Source organism: Pistacia vera, unplaced genomic scaffold, assembly GCF_008641045.1.
Source record: "Pistacia vera cultivar Batoury unplaced genomic scaffold, PisVer_v2 Contig50, whole genome shotgun sequence".
Lineage (NCBI taxonomy): Eukaryota > Viridiplantae > Streptophyta > Magnoliopsida > Sapindales > Anacardiaceae > Pistacia > Pistacia vera.
In genome coordinates, this window is record NW_022196335.1 from 88,214 (window position 1) to 113,104 (window position 24,891).

At 35.4% G+C, this 24,891-nt stretch overlaps 1 pseudogene; it reads right to left on the reverse strand.

Annotated features, from left to right (window-relative positions):
• Positions 1-310: 310 nt before the first annotated feature.
• On the reverse strand, positions 311-6,013 carry LOC116105494 (annotated as a pseudogene).
• Between the last annotated feature and the right edge of the window lie 18,878 nt (positions 6,014-24,891).

Genomic DNA, 24,891 nt, shown 5'->3' on the forward strand with positions numbered 1-24,891 from the left:
TTTCTCTCATGACTTATTATGCCGGAGATTTCTTAATTCCGGTTATTGTAGGTATATATATGCATAAATTCTAGCATAATTAATAGAGAGGTCTGCCTTCATCGAGCCATCCCTAATTGTTAATAATCTTTCAAATTGAACAAAATTGAATGTAATTTTTGTTGAGAACATACCTCTTTTTGATCTTGATCTTCAGCTAAAACTTCAACCATGAAAGATGCAGCCAAATTGGATCATTGCTTTGTTGTGATCTCTTTCAAAGCCGGACAAGTTGAATAGTAATTCTCCGGACAGAGGCTAAAGAAATTGGCTAGTTTTTGCTTTCCACATCAATCATATTCACCGCGAAGCCAAGAAACCCAGGCGAAGACTCCCCATTAGGCAATCTTGGCTTTAGAATATCAAGCCTCCTATGTGGATCATCATCTACAAACTCACCGGCAAAAGGTCTAGAGAAAGAAAAAAATTTATAATGTCTACAGATACAAGTCTATATAATTAAGGAAAGCAGAAGTCGAATTGATGCCCAAGTTTTCAAGACATATGACAAGAAACCGGTCATGTATTTATGGTTACTAAAACACCCTCTATTCTCCTGGTGTCAGCATTGAAGGCTAGGGAATTAAACTTGATAGCAATCACATGGTTTTACTTGTCATAAAGCAGATCAATTCAAACAAATGTTGACTTGGGGCAATTTGAATTATAGAGCACAGAAAAGTGGCATACCTTGCAACTAATTCTACCTGTTGAAGCAGATGGAGAGTCTCCTAAAGTGAAGTACTGCTGATCCTTTTGGACTAAAGATTTCCATCCAACGGATCAACAGCCACAGAATTTTCAGGTTCAACATCGAAGCTGAATTTACTACGTGCTTCCTGCATTTGTAGTCATAAAGCAGAGAATTATAAGGTCAAAAACAAATGAAAAAGTTGAAGCATTTAGTGACACACACTATCTGTACCTTTGAGAAATGGTACTCCTCAGGCAAAGAAATTTTAATAGGTTGACTTCATTGGACACACCACCATCAACAACAATGGTCTGAGTGTCAGCTGATGATCGCCTCTCGAGGCGTTTTGGCGATTTGGATTTGGGTGCAGGAGGCTGAACTCCTTTTAGCTCTAAAGTAAGAAGTTCAGGCTCTTTCTTTTTCAAGTCTAGGTATCTTATGACACTATTGTTTGTATCAGCTATGAGAAGCTTTCCTGAAAATTGAAGCAGAAACACTTTTAATAAGTACTTATGATAATTTATGCAAAGGCACAGCAAGTTACAATCAGTTACAACTTCCACGTCAATTTTGATAACTGTTTGCGGCTAATGAAACAAAGAAGATAGTATCACTGTTTATGCTTCGATGATTCCGGATGGCTCCGAAAGCTGAAAGAAATAGTAAATGCATAAAAAGTGAAATTTCAGGCCATCCTAAAATCAGGAAAGTTTACTTGGAGAGCGATATAAACATCCTCAACTTTCATTTGTGTTCATTAGGTTAACAAGGATGAAAGAGCTCCATTGTAATAATTCAAGAGATGTGATTGTAACAAAATTTAAAATATGAGATGGTACTAGGATTATGAATTCTCACATTTTAATCTAATCACACATAATAGCTCAGAAATAGCATTATGAACTAATGAAAGAAACTCATTTTCAGTGCATTTGAAATTCCATATGGCAGGTAACAAGGCATTGCCTTTCTATTTGCAACTTGTTGCTAGATAGTGATTCAACAAACAAAGTCTAACTAGTTCTCACGGTAGATGCATGTAACACATATAAGAAAACAAACTTTTTTCCTTTTTGAAATTAAAATTCCTTCAAAGAAACATATACTGAATTCTCAGCCACCAGTATGAGCAGAATTCAGTAAGGACACAAATTATTTTTCTAACCTGAGCTGCTAGGGCTGGTCCATCCTTGAAACCAGCTTTCCTAGTCCCTGCTAGGGTACTGATCCTTTTACTAGCTGGATCCAGCTTCTTGATCTGAAATTTCACCCAAAAAGAGATGGAAAGCAAGAAGTTAGCTTTGATAATTCACATTCATTTTATCGGTTATGTAATCAACTCTCAACAGGAGCCCCCAAGTAATGCATCATGAGCATTCATGAAGCTTTAAATTTATCATCACAACATTCAACAAATGTCGGCAGGCTACAGTGATTTAAATATCTTTAATTAATATCATCATCTATTAGCTAATTACCTTGTGATTGTAGCTATCTGTATAAATTTGACCATCCTTTGCACAAAAGACAGCTAGTGGATGTTGAAGAAGGACTTCAGATCCTGTTCCATCATGGTCTCCAAACTGTAAATCATACGTTGTAAGAGCATCTCCAATGATGCTCTTTATTTTGAAGAGCATCTTTCATATAAATAAAGAGCATCTTCATTAATTTTTAAATATAAAGAACACAATTTTTATTCAAATCCAATAGACTCTTTAAATTTAATGAAGATGCTCTTTATTTTGAAGAAAAAGACTTAATGGAAGAGAGAATTAATAAATAAAATGCCTAGAAACTTGTAGTTTATTAATTAAAATTAGGATAAAGAGTGAAATTTAACTCTCTAAATGTGGAGAGTCAAATTCACTCTCTAATTTATATTTTAAAAATAAAGAGTATGTTGGACTATTGTTTTTAAAAAAATACTTTGGAGATGCTCTAAGAGTATTAGGAGCAAAGACAAAATGACATAAACTAAATATGAACTGTAAGTCTTCTCCATTTTTTGTAAAAAAAAAAATTATTAGAGACCAAAATATTTTTCCAAGATGAAACAAGCATCTTAATTTTCAAATTGAATTACCTTGAACAAATTGTCTGAGAAAAAAGGATCACCACCAACTAGCAATCTTGATCCTCCTGGTTTTAGACTGAGTGCTCGTATGGAGCTACCCTCACTATCTGCAACATAAATTTCTGTGAAATCTACAAATAAGCATGCATTTGAAACTTCAGATTTGATGATAGAAACATTTAGACTACTATAAAATGTTGAGAATATGAAATATGTCAAAATATCCCAGCATATTATCAGGAGATTATGAAATTCCGGACGGTTGAGCAAATCATGTGGTTGTAGAGCTACTTCAACAAAAAATCAGTACATCGATGCCAAACTTCCAGGAGAATCATACCATGGAAAACATAAATATAAATGAATAAAAAATTGAAATTAAGACAAATAATGCTCTAGTATAACACAGATGTATTTGATGAGTGCAAACAAATAGATAGACATAACTATATGGATCTTTTCAGGAGCTATAAACATTTAACAGGGCAGTCATTTAACAGGGCAGTCACCATCCGAGCTGAGGTTTTGTCCTTTCTCAATACAAGCTCATCCAAGTTCAACTTGGACTTCAAACTGATCAAACTTTTCTTTATCAGCTTTACATTTTTTTCTTTCTTATCAACTTAAAGGTTCCAATTTGGAGCACAAATATCCAAAAAGATTTTATACGTGAAGTATGAAGATGTAAAAGAAAAAAGAATCATCTGATCACTTTACTGATTATTATAATTCTTTGAATTACCTTGATCCATTCAAGTTCCTTTCATAACCATCGCCACTAAAATCTTTAGTAACTCCATCAAGTGTATTGTGTTCCCAGAAATGATGTTGGCCAGCCATTGCAATGCAAACCTTCTCATTTACTGGCTCAAAACAGACATCCCATGGAGAATTGAGGAGCTGAAAAAAATGAAATAAAATTTTTAAATATCAAGAAAGATGTCAATTCAGTAAATAAAGGGGCCAAATTTCTTTATAAGAACACTAAGGACGCAACCAGAATATGCATCATTAATTCATGTTATCGACAATTTTGCCTGAGAGCTTCCCTTGTCTCCCCATTGGTAGTCAGAGCCTTTGGTTCCATTTCCAACAGGAGTTTGCACCTTTTCATTAACAAAATCAATCTCCCTACAATATAGGCATTGAAACTATTGAAACCTTTTCATGAAAGATTATGAAGATGATACTAGTAATGTAATTCCTTTGTGACCTTATCTTAAGGATTAAAATCAAAACGTTTGAACATAGTTTTCTATTCTTTTCTGTCCGAGAAAACCATGAATATGTCTTGGGGAACTATGCTAAATGTAACATAAAGCCATTAAAAAATAAGGTCACCTTATAGCAAAATCGGAAATAGAGCCTAAAAAGGCTTCGAAACAATTTAAGGATAATTTTGAACCAGCGACGTACCTCAAAGCATGGTTTTCAGTATCTGCAACATAAAGGATGTTTTTCTTCGCATTGTAAGCCAGGCCCTAGAGAAGCATGTGGTCACATAGTTACTACTCAGTACTAATTCACCCACATAAAAATTGAAGCATGAGATAACAAAGCTTGAAATGCATGCTTCTATTCATTTATATTGATTATAACTGGAGATATTAACTTACTCCTTACTTGAGGATGATTAAAGGTGGCTGTGGCCTCCTCGAAGGAACCATCACGTAGACCTTCCTCTCTTGAGCTACCGATTTGGGCCATAAAATTCCCATCTAAATCAGTTACCACATGAAGTCCAGATGTGACAAGACGGTTAACTAACAATCCAAGTATTTAACCATGCTATTCATTACTGGATAAGGAAATACTGGATACATATATACTTATTATATGCTATTCATTACATAGTGGATTATCATGAGTATTAAGTAGTACTTACAAACATGTAATCTAAGTACCATCATCAAGCTTTAAATATGCAAGAACAATTTGAAGCTGCATATTGTTGCGTTATGAGCACATTTAAGAATTCTTAAATTCTTAGGATTTTAGATGCTTCTAACTAGCAAATTCTGAGGACTACCAAGAGTAATATACATATAAAATACAAGTATGCAGGTGTATATTTGTTTAGAGAGAGAAAGAAAGAACACCTATTATTTTGTTATGGTTACTGTCTGAAGTGAAGAGCTGGTTGTTGAGGATATCAATCGCCAGCTTACCGGGAAACTTCAAAGGAGATGTGAGTAAGCGAGGATCATTATCTTTCTCCAAAGTCATACGAAGTTTAAATCATCAAGATCCTTAGGGAAAAAGAAAAACTTTTTCAATTTTCTTTCTTAAAAATTACCATTTGCTAGCAAGTTTAAGTTATTAGAACTTGACAAAAATAATTATATCAAAAGTCTAAGGTGGAAGATAATCCTCAGAATTTCAGTTCATAATAAAGTTTTAGCTAGAGCAACTCTAAACTCGTCTTGCACAAGGACAGAGCAGGGTGCCAAACAATTGTCCATTTCCTTAAACAATTCAACTACTTTGTGTATTTTTCATATGAGACAAGATATAGCAACTCCCAAACTTCCATATCTCAGTACTTCTCGCCGAGAACCCTGTAACCTGTCCATAAATTAATTCTACGACCTCAAGCTGAAATATTTTATCAAAAGGCTCTATTTGCATTGTCAGAAAATGAAACTTGGAAACAAGTATCTTTATGTTGAGATATTGAACTGCTCATCATTGGGATTTTATGCATACCGAGTATCTAGCTAAACAATTTAAATGATGCAAGCTAACATTCCCAAACATAGTTCTCTAGAAGACATAATAAAAGCAGTATCAAAGGAAACCAACTTTCATGATGGAGCATCGCATCAAAAGCTCCTTAAAATTTGAATGTTGGTTGTGGAAAACTAAAGAAATGGATAAGAGGGGAAAACTACAAAACTAATTATGACACAAAATAATGAATAGTGTGAAACATTTAACATAGATTCACTCGAACTTTGTAGATATAGATCTTGTCTTACCCCCAAGCTGAGAGATCTTTGTCACTGGTAGCACCAACAACCTGGACAGGTCCATTATCTGTTCTTTCTTTGGGCATGGCAGATGAAAATTCTGAGGGAAAACTCCCATTATCTGCAATGACACATCCTTATTAGATCTCACTGTGCTAGAATGTAAAAATTATTACTGTCCCCTTTGAAATAGTTGGTAAGAGAATATCATCAAAAAGAAGTTCTAATTGCAATTTCTTGATCGACCATCTTATTAAAAATATAACCTGATAGGAACCCACTCTAATTACTCAACAATTGGGTTGGGCCATAGGTCTTTCATGGGCTTAGGTAGAACTTTCCTTAGAAAACTAGCTTGTCAAAGGAGGGTGCCCAAGCCCTTTATAACCCACATACCCATCCTTTCCCTCTCAATGTGGGATCCTAACAACCACCACCTTCCATCCACCACCTCATAACCAAGTAATATATGCCAAAAGATACAGTGATCATATTTGCCAACCTGAAGTATACACATAAATCTAGGTTTTCTTGTACAACTCTATTTCCACCACTTAGAGCTAAAATATTAACTCTTAAAGACCCATTCCTTCATCCAATGCTAGCTTCTACCTCAATTAATCACATTAAATAACAAACTTTCCCAAAGGTTGGTGCAAGAGGAATTGATTCTTAGACCATCCACTCTACTGTTAGAGATTTAATTAGGTAGGCTATCTTCTAGGGAATAAAATCTAGTTGTATCCATCATAAAAACCGTCGGAGTTGATCACTAAAACAGTCTTGATGCCATATTTTAAGAACATTCCAAGTGACACACTAAAAGAAGTAATAATTTAAGCGTAAATAAATAAAACACCTTCACATGCAATAGCTCCAATGATGGAAAACGTAGGATCTTAAAATTTTAGAAACTAATTTATTAAAGGAATATAAATATCTTAGTCAAATGATTGTTTCTTGTCTAAGAAGGATTTTAGGTAGCATATTTCCAAACAAATTTCTATTTAGAACTGGTACGATATAAACAGGGTCTTAGTTTTCAGTTAATAAAAGACTTGTTGAAATATTAGTTTCTTCCCTGATTCTATTTGTTTCTCTTCCTAATTCTTCTAATTATGTCATCTTTCATGTTCTTCTAATTTATTGCCCTTTATTTCCTCCTATTCTCACTATTTCCTTGTCTCTCGTATTTTTTATCCTAATGCTCGTACATCAACCAACCTTGGATCAGCGGGAACTGACAGTTACATCCCTTTTTCTTTAAGCATAGACTTGAAACTAGAGGCAGCAGCAGCACATATTGCTTGAGCTTTTTCTTCAACAACCCTCTTTAATGGAAGGACCCTGCAAGAGAAGTAAAAACCTTGTGTAACGAGTATGATAAAATTGGCACATTAATAACCAAAAAGCATTTACCATGCTAATCTAGAAACAAATCAAACTAAAAGTGAATCAGAGAATCTCGTCACTGGCTTTCTCCTTGCTGACACATATTGCTTTGAAAGATACTCAATAGAAATCAATTTTTGTGTCTACAAACAAGTTCAATATAAATTCTAATGATGACAAATGGAGATTATACAAGATTTAGCAACTCAATAAACAAAGCATAAAAGAACCAAATCATAGTCTGAAAAGTTCACTAAACAACCATAGTCAGCCAAGTGTTTGAAAAAATGATCATATCGTAAACATATAAACATGTCTAGAGCTATTGAACGCATGTGCATGAGATGTAGTTGTGCACAATATTAGTCTGAGATGAACTAAACTCCTCCACAACAGTATAGCAGTCTTCTAGTATGTACACTGCAGTCAATAGAGTCAACCTTTGAATACTTATCACTCATACAAGTCTTAATACTGGTTGGCAAAGATGAGATAAGAAACTGGAAGCCATTTAAAGGCCAAACAGAAAATATCAGACATGCAGACAATCTTTTGGTCCAAATTAATAATAACTAGCCTTAGTCCAGTTTAATGATGGGCTCACCTAATTAATGATGCCATCACAAACCAGATATTTAACTCAACTTAATAAAAAATACTTAAGGAAAAAAGATGAGAAAGATAAAGAATAAATATCATTTTAAATTAGTTATGTGACAAGACAACTTTGCAATGAACAGTTCAAAGAAAGAGCTGAAATTAAACCTCATACATGTAACCTGACCAAAACTCTACGAGGGTTCTGCATGGCATTAACTAGCGATCTTCCCAAGCTACTACTGAAAGTGATGCTCCTACTGAAACAATTAGACTTTCCCATTATTATTATTATTTTTTATTATTTTCATTCCAAAGGACAAAAATAAAAGAGACAAAAGACTCCACGAAAGTTACAAAATACTCAATAGGTCCATCTAAGCAAGCATATTTGATTAATAAATTTAAGAGGGTAGCTTTTGGTATGGTCCACACTAGAAATTTAAGTTCCCATTCGCATAGAAATGACCAACAATTCTCTTATAGTTCCCCAAATCTAATGTGTTTCTGTTCGAAAACAAGTTCAAGTAGAATATGTACTATGCTAAAATGCTAGAGTTCACTTTTTCTTCCAGGATGAATGAAACATGGATTATCAATTCCAAAGTAAAATCAACTTGAATTGGTTGGAAAAACATGGGTAAACGACCAAGTAAATAGACACCAAATAGATGCTGAGTTACTGCACAAGGATGAAACATATGATTTGAAAAAGGGCTCAAGCTATATTCTCCTCATTAATGATACTTTCATTCGACAAAAGTTCTCGATCCTTGTGGTCTAACGCCTCAAACTGTGGATCACTGCCCCATTTCTTTCTAATGTCTGATAATCAATGTTGTGGTCAAATTCCTGAAAATGAAAATATGCTCAATAAACCACCTCCGGCCTGCAGTCTTATATTTATACAACTTAGTAATAATTGTTATTAAAGTAAACATTAGCAAAATAAGAGAACACTTGAATTCAATATAAGCTCTGAAACCTCTAATACTTCTTCAAGTAACTGCTTGAATCCCTCTATTGCGCCTTCTGAGCTGCTCGTTTTTCCTTACATTCCTCCTCAGCGCGTGTTCTTAACATAGTGTTCAAACAAGGCCCTCCTTGCCGATTGACTTGGGATGGCCTACAACAGAAAATGCCTTTCCCAATCAACAAAGCAGCAAACTCATTACGGTATGAATGATAAATATTCCCATCTAGCACCATTACATAGACTGCGTATGCATGAAAAAAAAAAAAAAAAACAAAATTTGCAATAAACACATAGAGAAGAAAAAAAGGAGTTGCAGTATAAAATGAACTTGTAAGTTCAGTGCTAATAACCCACCATCCCGAGGCTAGTCTATTTAACATGATAGACTAAAAGATCATAAGCCTAAACCACTAAAAGATATACCCAAAAGATGAGGCACGGGTATAGACAAAGGATACAAGTAGAAATACTACTATAGATAATTAAATAACGTACTAAGGGATATTTCACACACTCTTCTCTTTATAGCTTAAAGGATACATATTTATACACTTGTAGTGTTCTAAACTAGGTAGTGATCAATCTCTATTAGGATACAAGTGATCCCTATATCCAGGATTTTAATGTGATCCCTATAATCTAGGAAGTTATATACATCTGTAACACTCCCCCTCAAGCTGGAGTATAGATATCAATCATACCTAACTTGTTACAAAGATAATCAACTTGAATCCCAGTTAGAGCCTTGTGAAGATATCTCCCAATTGTTCTCCAGTCTTCACGTACCCAATGGAAATTAGATCTTGCTATAGTTTCTCACGGACGAAATGGCAATCGATCTCAATGTGTTTGTTCGTTCATGGAACACTGGATTAGATGCAATATGAAGAGCCGCTTGGTTATCACACCATAATTCGCTGGTACTGAATTTCAAGGCCTATTTCAGTCAAGAACTGATATATCCACATTATTTCACAAACAGCTTGTGCCATAGCCCTATATTCCGACTCTGCACTTGATCGTGACACACATTCTGCTTCTTGCTCTTCTATGATATTAAATTTCCTCCGACAAAGACACAATAGCCTAATGTGGATCTTCTATATACCTTGGAACCTGCCCAATCTGCATCTGAGAAAGATTCAATAGAGAGTCACTATGATTGGCATATAATACTACTCCTAGCGCACTCTTTTCAAATAACACAAGATCTCTCCAAAGCCGCCCAATGATGAACTGTTGGGGGCCATAAACTGACGACAACACTTACTGAATATGCAATATCTGGATGAGTCACCGTAAAATAGTTCAATTTCTCGACCAATCTTTTATATTTCTCAGGATCTCCAAATAGTTCGCCATCTTTCGTAAGCTGCATAATAGAACCATCGGAACACTACATGGATTTGCCCCCAATTTCCCTGTCCCAGTTAATAAGTCGAGCACATATTTCCTCTGAGAGAGAAATATACCTCTTTTGCTCCTTGTAACTTCAACCCCTAAGAAATACTTCAATATCCCTAAGTCTTTTGTGTGGAACTGGGTATGAGAAAAAACTTTAGAGATGTGTGCCTACACTATCACTCCCAGTATAACAATATCATCCACATACACAACTAGAAGAATGATGCCAGTTTCAGACGTTTGTAAAAACGAAGGTCAGTTTTACATTTCAGCATACCAAATCTCTCAATAGCCTGACTAAACTTTCCAAACCAAGCACGAGACTCTATTTTAAACCATATAGGATTTGCGAAGATAACATACTTTCCCATACTCCCCCTGAGCACAACTCAGGAGGTTACTCCATATATACCTCTTCCTAAAGATCGCCGTGAAGAAAGCATCTTGATGTCTAGCTGATGCAAGGCCAATCATAAGTAGTTGCCATAGAGATAAACAGACAATAGAGGTAACTTGCCACAGGGGAAAAAGTATAGAATAATCAACTCCGTAGGTCTGCATATCCTTTAGCAACCAGACGAGCTTTTATTCGAGCACACTGCCCCATCTGGATTATTTTTAACTGTAACACACTTTGCATCCAATTGCTTGTTTCCCTGAAGGTTATACTACCAATTTCCAAGTACCATTGTCATGTAAGACATTTATTTCCTTTATCATTGCATTACGCCAACCAGGATGAGAAAGGCTTCATGAACAGTTTTAGGGATTGTAATAGAATCAAGGGAAGCATAAAGGAGCATGTGAATGTGACAAATGATCATAAGAAACACAAGAAGAAACAGGATATTACACTGTCGTCTACCTTTTCGCAATGCAATAGGGAATTATCACTTGAAACTAGATCGGATGACGAAGAAGTTGGTGCCGGACATGAAACAAAGGAGTGGACGACGAGAGTAGACTTTGACAAGCAGATTAGAGATGGAGCCGCAGAAGCACAGGAATAGTGACAGGGTCAAAGACAGGAACCGTTTTAGATATTGGTGCAGGGGAATGGAATGTATAAATTGACAAATCATCATGTACATCATCCTTCTGACGATCTGCAGGAGAAGTGGGAAAGTATGGTGTTTTCTTCAAGAAAGGCACATCAATGTAACAAGATACTTATTAACTTGGACAATAACACCGATATTCTTTCTAAATCGAGATAACCAGGAAAGACACATTTTGTGACTTGGGATCTAATTTAGTGCTGACGGTCGAACATCCCAAACAAAGCAATGGCTACCAAATACCCTACATTCAAGAGGAAATAATGCTTTGTTAGGAAAGGAATACTGTACAGGGTCTCCACCATGAAGGACAGAAGATGGCATCGGTTTAATCAAAAAGTGCGTGTAAAACTACATCAGCCCAGAATGGTTTAGAACATTCATTTGGAATATAAGGCTCTGGCAGTTTCAAGAAGATGTCTGTTTTTCCATTCTGCTATCCGTTTTGGATGGAGTATCAACACATGAAGTTTGATGACAATGCCATTCTGAGTCGTGTAATTTTGAAAAGAAACTGACAGATTTCTTTTGCATTTTATCGGCGCAATGTATGAACACAACATTGATTTATTTTTAATCTCAGTACAAAAAGCACGAATAGAAAACAAATCAGAACGATTTTCATTAAGAATAACCAAGTTATACAAGAGTAATCGTCCACAAATGTAACAAAATATCTAAAACCAGTTTTAGACAGAATTGGACGGGACCCCAAACATCAGAGTGAACTAATTCAGAGAATTAACTCTTTTATTGACTCTAGCACTAGAACTGACACGAGGATGTTTAGCAAACTGACATGACTCACACTCTAATGTAGACACTTATTAAACTGAGGACACAATCTCTTCATGAAGGAAGAGATGGATGGCCCAAACGACAATGTGCTTGAAACGAGGATGCAACGCTAGAACAAGCAACAGGGGTAGTTTTTTGTCTGTTGAGAATATATAAACCTCCATATTCATGTCCTTTACCAATAATCTTCTTCGTTGTAAGATCTTGAAACAGCAAAATCGGGAAGAATAAAACACACACTAAGAGCACGAGTAAGTGAATTGGCTAACAGAAATCAAAATGAAAGAAAAATCTGTGTAAATGTAAGACATTTGACAAGGAAAGCTATGGAGTAGGAGTAAATGTACCAGACCTAAGAACGTAGGATGGTGACCCCTCTACTAAAGTCACATTCGAAAGTTTTTTGATTGATAAGTCAAAGAGACTGGATTACCTGACATGTATCTGTTGCACCAGAGTCAATAACGTTTTTGAGGATAAGGAAAGGAGACATGTATTTGGCTTACCTGAGTCAGCCATAGCAGATGGTGTAGGGAAACTTTTACTGATTCCTGGTACAATGAAAACTTGGCAAATTCATCTGCAGGAGAGAACTGACTGATCCGAAGTATCATTAGTGGATGCACATGGGCAGAGGGATTTCTTTTATTTCTGTTCTGAAGCTTTCTACAATCACGCTTCATGTGTCCTGACTTATGGCATAGTGACACACAATTCCTCCCATATTACTATTTGACCCTCCTCTGTTGCCACTTCCAAATTGTGATCGCCCAGATTCATAGTCATTCTTTTGACTGACGAGAGCACCACTAAACTGAACCGGTGGGGTACCTTCTATCGAAGTACCCTACTAAAGACATCCTCAATGAAGAGATCTCGGACTGACTAGAACCTGAGACTTAGTCTCAAATTCAAAGGAAGACCTACAAGAAAACTCATGATTGCCATTTGCTCCCATTGTTTTTGTTGAACTTTGACATCAGCACTGAAAGGTAACAACATGTTCAACACTTCATAAGTCTTCTTAAACTCCATAAATAAGTTGTAAGAGACTTATCTGTTTCTTTGCACGGTAGAATGTCTTACACACTTCTAAATATGAGAAACTTTCCTTTTCCAGAATATAAACTCCAAATAATCCATCAGTTCTTTAATAAACTCATCGGAATTACAATAAACTCATAATGATTAATTAGGCCAAGTACCTCACCGTCAATAGAGTTCCGTATTTGTAGAATCAACCGAGCATCATCCCGGAGCCATGTCTTTTTCGAATCATCCTCAGGTGGATCATCAGTCATATGATCATCTTTATCAATACTCCGCAAATACAATATAATAGTTTTACGCCAATCATGGTAATTAGTTATACCAATGAGCTTATGCTCTGTAATTTTCGACATCGTCGGTATTATTTCCATTAGAGGTGTCCAAAAGAACCGGTTAGAACCAGAACCGGCGGGTACCCTGGGTTTGGTTCCGGTTCCTACCCAGAACCAACCGTCAATGGGTAGGTTCCAATTCCAAATTTTTGGAACTGTTATTGTGTGATTCCGGTTCTGGTTCCTATATTTCATAACATAAACTTAAAGATTAGGGAGGTTAATAAAAACTTTTGTAGAAAAAGTAACGTGAATATATTTATATTTCATAACATTTAAAGTAAGCTGGTTTGACTTTTGAGAATCTACCTTTACAAAGTAATAGAGTTTGTAATTTTGAATTTATAATTTGTAATTTTATTTTTGTTAACAAGTGCCAAGTGGGGGGGTATTTGTAAGTTTTTAAGGGTTTTTTTGCCATTTTAAAAACTATTGGGGGGTCATGTAATTTTACAGGGTACCCAGAACCAAAACTGGAACCGTTGTTACAGGTTCTAGTTCTGGGTACCTAGGAACCGGAACCGTCGGTTCTGGTTCTGATTCCAAATTTCAAGGAACCGTCGGTTTTGGTTCCGGTTCCGGTTCCCTCAAAAAGTGCAGGGTACCCGAAACCAAACACCCCTAATTTCCATCACTGGCTTTGTATCAGACATGTTTTAAACAGACGATAATCCCAATGCACACCAACAAACGGTTAAAACAAAGCAAACTAACCAAATTTCAGTGACACACCAAATCAATTAACAGCCACCACCAACCAGAGGCCATAGCACAGCAAAAATCCAATAACCAAATGAAAACAAAGTGCCAAAAGATCACAACTAAATCCTCAAAAATATCCAAACAAAGAACAGCAGTGAACCAGTAAGAGATTACCTAATCCAGCACGAAAATGTATTGTACAAGTACCGGCGAAGCAGATGAAGAGAATCGGAGGAGATTTCAGCGGTGGACGCCCTCTCACGTGTCGACGCGTGGTACTGTTCACCGGAGTTTCGGGTGGCGCGTGGAGCTCACTCGCGGGGATTATGGTGGCCGAAACTCAGGGTTTTGCCGATCGGCAGCTGCTGAATCTCCCTAGGGTGGCGGTGTTGAACAAATCTCAACCTAAACAGGTGTTTCCAATTTGAAACCCAAACCCTAATTTCCCAATTTTGAAACCCAAACCCTAGTTTCCCAATTTTGAACCCCAAACCCTAATTACCTTTTAAGGCTCTGATACCATGTAAACAAATGTACTAAGGATGAATATTCCCACACTCTTCTCATTCATAGCTTAAAAGGATACATATTTATATACACTTGTAGTGTTCTAAACTAGGTAGGTGATTAATCTCTATTAGGATACAAGTGATCCCTATAATCTAGGAAGTTATATACATCTGTAACAGATAACATTAATACCATGATTGTCAAAAATTAACATATGATACAACAAGAACAATATATACCAACTTGAGAACTATAAAAACAAACAAATACCAACTTAAGCAAAATTATTTCACAAGTAAGTATTGATGGTGAGACAAAACAAACCTCAGATATAAACAAGTTCAAGTAGAAATTAAGGAGTATAAAGCTTTCCTTACATCGTTTTCTAGATAGCTTTTTGTGATTAAAGCTTCTCAATTTGCCATTTTTGTCAATGAAAAAGCCATCTCGGTTGTACTTCTGAATAGAAACACTACTAGAGCTGCTGTTTGCCCTGCATCTGAAATTACTCTTGCAGCTCCTCGGTTTTATCAATATATGATTCAGTGTGTTTCCAACAATCGACCTGAAAAAGCTCAATCACAAATTTACAATTAAGGCCGGTAGCGAACGGAACTAAGTCAAGGTTTGTAAGAATCAGTAGTAGCTAATTCATCTATCGTGCTTGTTCGCGAGCCAAGAAAGTATCCATTTCAATATGTAGGAGTCAGTGGGCTTGCCTCTTAAAGGAAGACAAAAATATTTTATAGGCAAATTCTTAATATCACATCCAAAGCTACTAACCAAAGATGCAATATTACTTTTTTGATAAAAAACAAAAAAGTAAATTAATCAAAAGAGAGAAGTAGAAAGTGGACTAGATATGTACTAAGGTGTGAGATCACCCTGTGGTAAGAAGGCCTCCAATTCTCAAACAAAATATTCTAAATCTTTAGACCCGGCAAACCTTAAAACAGGGAACAAATACTATCTTTGGAGGTTCCTTCTCCCGTTTTGAGAATGGTGCCACTCCTATTTCCTTGAGCATTTCCTGTAAAATTTTCATTGGCATGTTAAACAATTAGTTAATGAAACTAGCATTTCTCACAAGCTACATTTGAAGTTGCATCGAAAAAGAATATTAACAGCAGTAGCAGACAATATCATTCATAAAATATACATATTTAATACAAGAAATAACACAGGAAAAATTATAAATTATATTTATATATGAATCTATAGGACAAACACTGGAATTCCAAAAGGAAGAATAGTCAAAACAACCAACTCAAATTGTTATACTGAAGGAAATTTAAAAAAAATAAGAGCGATAAAGATACCTTAAATTTAGTAATGCACTCCTCCTTCGATGGTCCACTGTCTTCATCCTCTGAATCTGAAGAAGAGTCAGACATGTTTATTGTCGCCCTTAGCATCTTTTAACTTTTCTTTGCCGTTCTCATTTGGCAAGCCCTTCATTGCAACCTCAACAGCTTTAGAGCCATTTAATTCTAAGGCCACTGTTCTTGATGCAATTGGAGCAGCTGAGGAAGTAACAGGAGTTCCAGAGTCCTGCAGCTTCTTCTTGATCAAATCCAGGGCAGATGATGATCCTGCCCCTGAGGTTCTCAGAGTTGTGGCATCACATCCGCCTGTGTTAAAAGCAGGAGCACCCAAAGTTGTTGGAGTAGATGCTTTTTCAATCGTGATGTTAGTACTTGGCACTGACATTAAATGATCTTTTGAAATGCCATCATCCTGCTTCTTTCTCAATTCTGTCACCTCATTGGGGATCTGCCAGCTACTTACCTAGATGACAAAGCAAAAAGTAAGTACAATTTGTAAATGATATGAAAGCTATAGCCGCAACATTTGAACATATTTAAGGCTTAGACCTCCCTTTTGAAATGCCATCATCCTGCTTCTTTCTAACTTCTTTCCATTATAAACCTTGGCAGAATGACAGTCATATCTCTCACTCATAAATTACAGTTTATCAACATTATAAAGCATGTACTTTTTATTATATAAATGCTATGACAAAATAAAATGTTAGCAATTTTATATCCCTTATATAACAATTAGAATTCGCATAAAATTGCTTATTCATATTTATATCTACTATAATCATCAGTAGAAGCAAATAGTTCGTACACTAATAACTCACAGAACTAGTTTTTTTAATTAGAAAACATATCAAAATTTGCACAAATATGGCCATAGCTAAAATTAGAGAAGACAGGATGGCCAACCACAATTCAAGAAAAATTATGCATTATACTCAACCTTGGAAATAAAATGTACACTAGATCAACAACTATCTCTAGCATTTTGACCAAGCAAATATGGATTTAGGGATATCAGGACACATGCAAGAGCAGAGAAATTGGTCACATTCACATTCACATAAAACATAAAAATAATAAGAATAACAAAGGAATAAAACATATTCAAATTAAGAAGAAGGCGAAGGAAACAGTACCCCATCACTTAAATCTCAGTTCTAACAATTTTGTGACCCATTTAAAAAAGTGATATCCATCATGTTAGTGCAATCCGCCTCATCTTTCAAAAGAATATAGTTCAAAACATACACTAATGTTTATTTCAATTTTCATCAGGTCATCCAACTTTTCAAGTAATAAACTGTGAATACATTAACATGCTCGCACAGACATCAAATTTTTAAAGTTGGCAGATCCTAAAACATAAAAGTCAATTGCAATTTCCCCTCTACGGTATCATCACTAAATGTGTTGGTAAAGGTTAATTTGTAGCACTTGAATATCTTTTCGAGAATGCTATTTCTTCAACAATTGAATGTGACATACATTGAAGACATTTGTATGATAGTATACAACATTCCCTGGTCAAGCTGAAGATGCCAAGAAAGAAATCAATGTTGTAGTGAACAACAGACTCACAATAACATTTATAAGAGAGGGGCAACAATTGAATCAATCTTGAGATTGCATGTTGTTTTTTCAAATGGATTTAATATTGATTCATGAATTTCTAGCATAGACTACAGATTTCATACGAGATTTCTTCAGAGAATTGAATAAGACAGGTTGACACTGTTCGTACTAACATTCAGTATTTTGAAATTAGTATGAACTAAGGATATACACTTTGAAAAATGAAATTCAGAGCCATTGTGTAGATTACTGTTGAACAAGACACGTGCAAATGGGATTGATAATATTTCTTTCTTTCTCGAATTAAAAGAGAAAAGGAGCTGAGTAGTAAAATTTTAAACATTCAAATGTTACTAGCTGAGGTTGCAAATTGATAAAAAAATGAAAGACATAGAGATTCAGATTGTTGTTAAATCTCTTGTGTGCTCTAGACAATTTTTGCAACCAACCAACAACATTGTTCAACAAATATTCAATAAAATTCATTTTTCTTTAATGTGATAGTAAACAGTCAAAGTTTTGAGTCCCTGCAAGGCAATGAGATAGACACATGGTGCATCATTAACTTTACAAATAATAGCAGATACAAAAGAAGCTCCACAGAATTCAATAAAAGTCCATATTTATATAATTAGGAGCAGACTTCAAATTCTCAAAAGCATCTGCTAACACAATAGCATCAAACCTGACGACAAGAGGATAACAGTAAAGTAAGAACATAAAACCTTGGCCATAGAGGTTGAAATTACAGTCTAAACTTGAAAGTCTACACTAATCTGATTCCTAGATGGTTCTCTTTCCCACCACCCAAATAGCTCAAGTATATTTTCCACATAGTCCTAGTGGCTTGAGTTTGAGTAAATGTGAAGGCCACAATTTTGATCATGGTAACACAACAATCACAGCAAGCGGGAGTTTCAGTGATCCACAGCCAAATGCAAACCACTAAAAAATATGAGATTGAGGTAAATAGTCAAGTATGTTCTATAAACTTGAGAAACTTAGCCCAAGACAAGATCAGCTTACATTGATATTGGTAAACCAGCAGCAGCTAAATTTGCGTCAACCTTGATGCAATCAGCACTAGATGCAACAGCAACTTTTAGGCCTTTGCTTTTGCACTGTTTTACAGCAGCATTTCATTAGCAAATCTTTAATTGCAGCAACAAGTAATTAGGAAAATGACATTTGAAATTATTTAGCTTACATACCTGATTAATCAGTTCAAGGGCTCCGAGAAATCCTATTCCTGAATTTGGTTTTGCATACTGCAAGCTTTGAATGAAATCAGGGGTGAGTAAAGGGTAACCATCTTTTCATTGCAATATGTGGTTTAATAGTAGGTTAATGACCTTCTGCAGATATATCTCAAAGAACCTCTTTTTGGCTGCCTCAGGATCAAATCCCTTCGCTCCTTGAGAAGCTGCACCCCCTAAGAAGTTTGCCGCGCCTATTACATTGTCATAGGACATGTAAATATTAAAAGCTAAAATTACTTATCAGAACTCCAATTTAATACAATAATAGAATGATCCATAACATTCAAACATAAATTAGTTCTCTTTATATTTGAAAATTGTATCTTTGAAAGTAGTATCAATCGCACATCACCTTTGCTTCCTCATTCAATTATAACAAGTTATCTACCTCCTTTTGCTTCATAAACAGAAAAACCATGTTTATATTAATGTAAGTTCCAAGCCATTAAACACCCTTCGCTTAAGACATCCAATCTATTAAAAAAAAGAAAAAGAAAAAAACAATTTCTTCATTATTACTATTAAGCAATTTCTTCATCTTTTATCATTATGTCTGAAAACTGAAATTCTAGAGAAGATCAGAACAATGTTATTACTATTAACCTCTTTGTGGCTATAGAATGTTTAACAACCTAAAAAATAAAAACTTCCAAATCCTTCTAATTTAACAATGAAACTCTGTTCATTCTTTCGGCATTAAAATATCAAAATCACTAACCGTCCATTCTGCAACTTGATCCTGACCACTAACATAAATTTCAGTCCCCAAGTCTATTGATGGCCAGTCCCTCTTTACAGGTTCTGTACCAGGATCCCGATAGAAGTAAAGTGATTGAGATAACCTTCCAACATCAAACTCCCAGGTTCTGGGATCACCGATCCAACCCTCGCCTCTCTTCGTTGGGTATCCGTAGTCGCCCCAAACCGGGTGTGGCAGAATCTGCAGGATTTCCTGAGGTTGAGGATTGCTAAATGCATCACAGTGATCGAATGGCTCCTCAGGATACTCAGCATTTCCTGGAGAACAGTAAACATGATAACATATTTCAAATTTGAGCAATATGTTAGGGTTAAGAGAGAGAGAGGGGAATTGGAGAGATTTGAAGAAGTATAACGTTGGAGAAGATCAAATAAGATAATTTTGCCGTTGAAATGTTTTTTGAAATTTGAAAATATTCAAATAAATCTGCTTTTTCTATATATCTCCAAAAAAAAGCGTATTTTTGTAGAAGAGTTTAATCTCGTTTAGCTAGATTTGTGTTTCATGGAAAGCCTTCAAGAATCCTTTCTTCCGTTATTAAATTCTTATTTTATTATTTATTTTTCATCAAGAAATAAATAGGTTTAGCTTTATCTCTCGTCCTATTTATATCTATATATTTATCTAATGCTAAAACATATTGTTTCTTCTGACGCCACGTAGGATTGATATATGATCATCATATATGATGTCGTTAATTGGTACACGTGTTTGCTATTTATTGAGCTTGCTATAATAGGGATTATTCACATGCATTCAATTAATGTATTCAATACAAATCTTCCACATTCCTCTTTTAATTTGAGATCTTTCACATTCATCTTTTAATTTGATAAATTACTAATGATTCACTTGTGTGTTATTGATTTCCATGACTATTAAGAGATTGCTATAATATAAATTATTCACATGCATTCAATTAATGTATTCAATACAAATCTTTTACATTCCTCTTTTAATTTGAGATATTTCACATTCCTCTTTTAATTTGATAAATTATTAATGATTCACTTGTGTGTTATTGATTTCCATGAATATTAAGAGATTGCTATAATAGAAATTATTCACATGCATTCAATTAATGTATTCAATACAAATTTTTCACATTCCTTTTTTAATTTGATAAAGATACAACATATCTTTTCACATTCATGAAATTCAATAATACACTTTATTAATCCATTAATATTCAATGTTCATTCATGCATATTAATTATTATTATTAATTAATATTAATATTTTTGTACCCCTTCACANGAGAGAGAGAGAGAGAACCTTTGAAGCAACAGGGAGAGATTTGAAGAAATATAACATTGGAGAAGATCAAATAAGATAATATTGTTGTTGTAATGTTTTTTGAAATTTGAAAATATTCAAATAAATCTCCTTTTTCTATTTATCTCAAAAAAAAAAAAAAAAAAAAGTGTATTTATCTCTCATCCTATTGTCAAATAATCAAGGAAACATTTGCCCATGAATGATTCTTGACAATCTCCAGAGAAAGACGAGTGTGTTCAACGGACAGCATTGGTGGAGAACCAGATTTATAAACCCCCTGCCAGATATAATCCTTTTTGCCCAGAACCAATCACCAAGCCATCTTTAAAACACATTGATGGGTTTCATTACCTTCCAGCCCAAAGCAAGATGAGCCCAATGAGCCTCCACCCATATCCAAAGACTTTGAAGAGCAACAAAGGGCCCCTTTGCAAGCCCCGGCCCAAAAATTTCAGGCTTTCCCTAACTTGGATCCAAGATAGCAGGACCTGGTCCTTTCTTCATCTTCCTAAACCTTACACAACCCCAATTTTGGCATTCCTCCACAATCATCTCCGACATTTCTAAAGAGAGGGCTACCAGATCGATCTCGCCCATTCTCCTCATCAACAAACGTTACCTAACCGCTAAAAGATAGGCCATCTTCGAACCTAGTAGCAATATCCAAATCCGACGGCACCACTGCNCATGGTGTTGGGCAGCCTTTTAAAATGGTGAAACATTAGCTGTTGGACCTCAAAGCAATGGTTATATTCCATGCAGGAACTACTAATTTTAAGAAGGGCAAAATTGTCATTTCAATTATATTATTATGTACCAAATTGTTGTAAGAAAAGTGTTGCAACTCTTCTTTTGCTTTGAAAATGGAATATATTCCTATCACTAAAATGTTCCAGTATTATTTCGTTCTTCAATTAATTAATTTATTTGTGTCAAAACCACTTTCGTAAGTTGTGGGACTTTCAACTTCTATGTATTGAATTCAATTCCTGCTGAATTACAAATTGACCATTTCAATCTTGCATCACTTGCATTTTATCAAATTAAAAGAGGAACGTGAAAGATATGTACTGCATACATTAATTGAATGCATGTGAATCATCCCTATTTTATCAACACCAATAAGCGGCAAATACGGGGACCAATTAACGACATCCTAAATGGCAATCATGTAACGATTCTCAGCAATCTTTAAACATAAAAATCCAATTAAAAAAAAAAAAAGAACAATAACAAAATGTTATATTATAATCAATATTTGACATTTTTTTTTTTGTGAAACAATAGTCGTTTACAATTTCTTAAAATATAAAAATTCGATAATAAAATAAAAACAATATAATAAATAAACCTGTGCAACGCGCGGGCGTGCCATCTAGTAATCAAATAATCAAAGAAACATTTGCCCATGAGTGATTCTTGACAATCTCCAGAGAAAGATAAGTGTGCTGGACGGACAACATTGGAGGTGAACCAGAAGACTCCCTACCAGAGACAATCCTTTTTGCCCATAACCAATCACTAGGCCATCTTTAAAACACATTGGTGGGTTTGAAGTAGACCCTTGCCCATCACCTTCCAGCCCAACGAGCCTCCACTCACATCCAAAGACTTTGAAGAGTCCTTAGCAACAAAAGGCCCCTGTGCAAGCCCATGATCCACCATTTCGCCTAGCCCACCAAGAATACCACGCCTTGGCCCAAAAATTTCAGGCTTTCCCTGACTTGGATCTGACTCCTTAGAACTCGACCCGAGATAGCAGGACCTGGTCCTTTCTTTATCTTCCTTAACCTTACCCAACCCCAATTTTGGCATTCCTCCGCCATCATCTCTGACATTTCTCAAGGGAGGGCTACAAGATCGTTCTCACCCATTCTCCTCATCAACAACCGTTACCTAATGGCTAAAAGATAGGCCATACTCAAACCTAGCAGCAGCATTTGAATTTGACAGCACCACCACAATTCCCAAGAGCTGATTTCTAATAAGTAACAACCTTGCATTGGAATGCATTTGAGGTATAGGCTGACGTGGAGAGCAATATTCCTAGTCTAGAATATTTATCTTCTACTTCCATCTATTTTTTTGGGCTTAATGTGCAATGTGCTTACTGTTATTTCATTTCTTCGTTCATTTGATTTTGTACAAGGATGGAATGGTGGAATTAGAAACAGTAGCCGACCAATATTTTAGCTAGTAAAAGAGAAGAGGACTGTAGTGAGACAGCTGAAAAAAGGGTTAGAAAGAAAGGAAGTTTAAGGGTAGTAAAGTTTTAGATTTAGTGATGAGTTACGCCCTTTAGATGTTCAGTTCTTGTGTTTCCTTCTTTTATTTTTTCTATTTTTTTCTTGTTCTTCCTTTTCAATGTTTAAGTTTTAGATTTGGTAATGCCAAATGTCTTATCTCCCATAGAAAAGTAGTACATCTAGTGAACAGTTTAATGCTTTTTTGTGACTTCCCATGATGTATAATAATAAAAGAATTTATAGTGTACCATGACTATTTGAAGAAAATGAATTCTTGATCAAAGCACCCACTGCAGCAGGAAAGCAGCTAGCAGACACAGCACCCACCGTAGCAGGAAAGCAGACAACCTACCAAAATGGATTACCCCATCTCAGAGCAACCCTTAACCCCTCCACATGCTTGCACCTTCTCTAGCCTAACACCCAAAATAACCACCTAGCCAACCCAACACAAGCAACAACCACTGCCAAGCACGAGGCTCACTCCTAAGCCACACAAACACCATCAGGGATACTCCTTCTCAAAATCAGACCAACTCCGATAGAAGAATCACCCTCTTGCTGCTTTAGAGACTTTTTACTAGAGATGTTACAGCCATTCACGGTAACAGCTGAATCATCTTTAACATCAACATGTTTTTTACTTTTATCTTTATGAGTAACTACCTTTGACTGCAAAAAGAGCAAAATATGTTTTTATTATTATTAAGATATATTATTAAAATACGTATTGTTGATTGACGTTGACCACCGTTGACTGTCAACCTGCTACCATTCAAATAATTTTAAATTTATGAATAAATTAATAAATTATTTAACTTTTTTTGTACATATACGAAGGTTTTTTTTTTTTTAATAGACTTTTCAAAAGCAACTTTTAAATTCTAAAAGCTACAAAAATCTACCTCTAGAATCATTTCATGAAATAGAATATTCAATAATCAACTTCTCTTATAATCAATTTTAAAATGTGGATACCAAAGACATTTGAGATCATAGCTTATTAAATAAGTGCTTATTAGAGAAATTACAACTCCAAACTCACCCTAATTCTCTATGAAACTGAAACAACAAGGTGAAGCATTGCGAGCCCGATACAACACATGGGCTGAACGTAATTTGCATCAAGTTAGAATAAGACCTACAACACTTTTGTTTTGATATTGGGCATTACAGTGGTAATATTGAAGGGTGCGTTTGGCTTATTATTTCTACCCATATTTTGGCTTATTATTTCTACCCATATTCCCAATCCTATTCTCCAAATATTGTTTGGCACATTATTCCAGAAATATTACTATATTTTTTAATTACATTTAGACCCCTTAAGTTTATTAATTTCACTAAATACCCGTAGAAAAAAAGTTTAAAAATTAACAAAAACAACCCTATCAACGCAGACTTGCTAGATTCCGGCAACCACCGTCGGTGATAGCCAGAATCTATACGACGACCTACACCACGACCAGAAATGGTCGATAGTTCACCGATCTGGCCGGAAAAGGCCAGATGGCCATCGTCGACGGTCAACGACGGCCAAAGATGGACTTCTTTGGCCTTTTCTGGCCATCGACGACCACTTCTGGCCATGGATCTAGCCTTTTTCGGCTAGCTCTGTGGTGGATCTGGCCGAAAAATGCCATAACGAGGCGTTACAACACAGATCCGACCGGTCTGTGTCGTAACGCAATTTTTTGGTCAGATTCTGACGGTGGTGGCCGAAATGAGTGTATTTTTGTCATTTTATATGTTGGGATGTTTAATTAAATTAGCAAACCTAGGGGTTTTTTTTAATAAATTTTTAAATTTTACCTCGTAATACTCCCCTATTCAACTACCCAATATTATTCCCA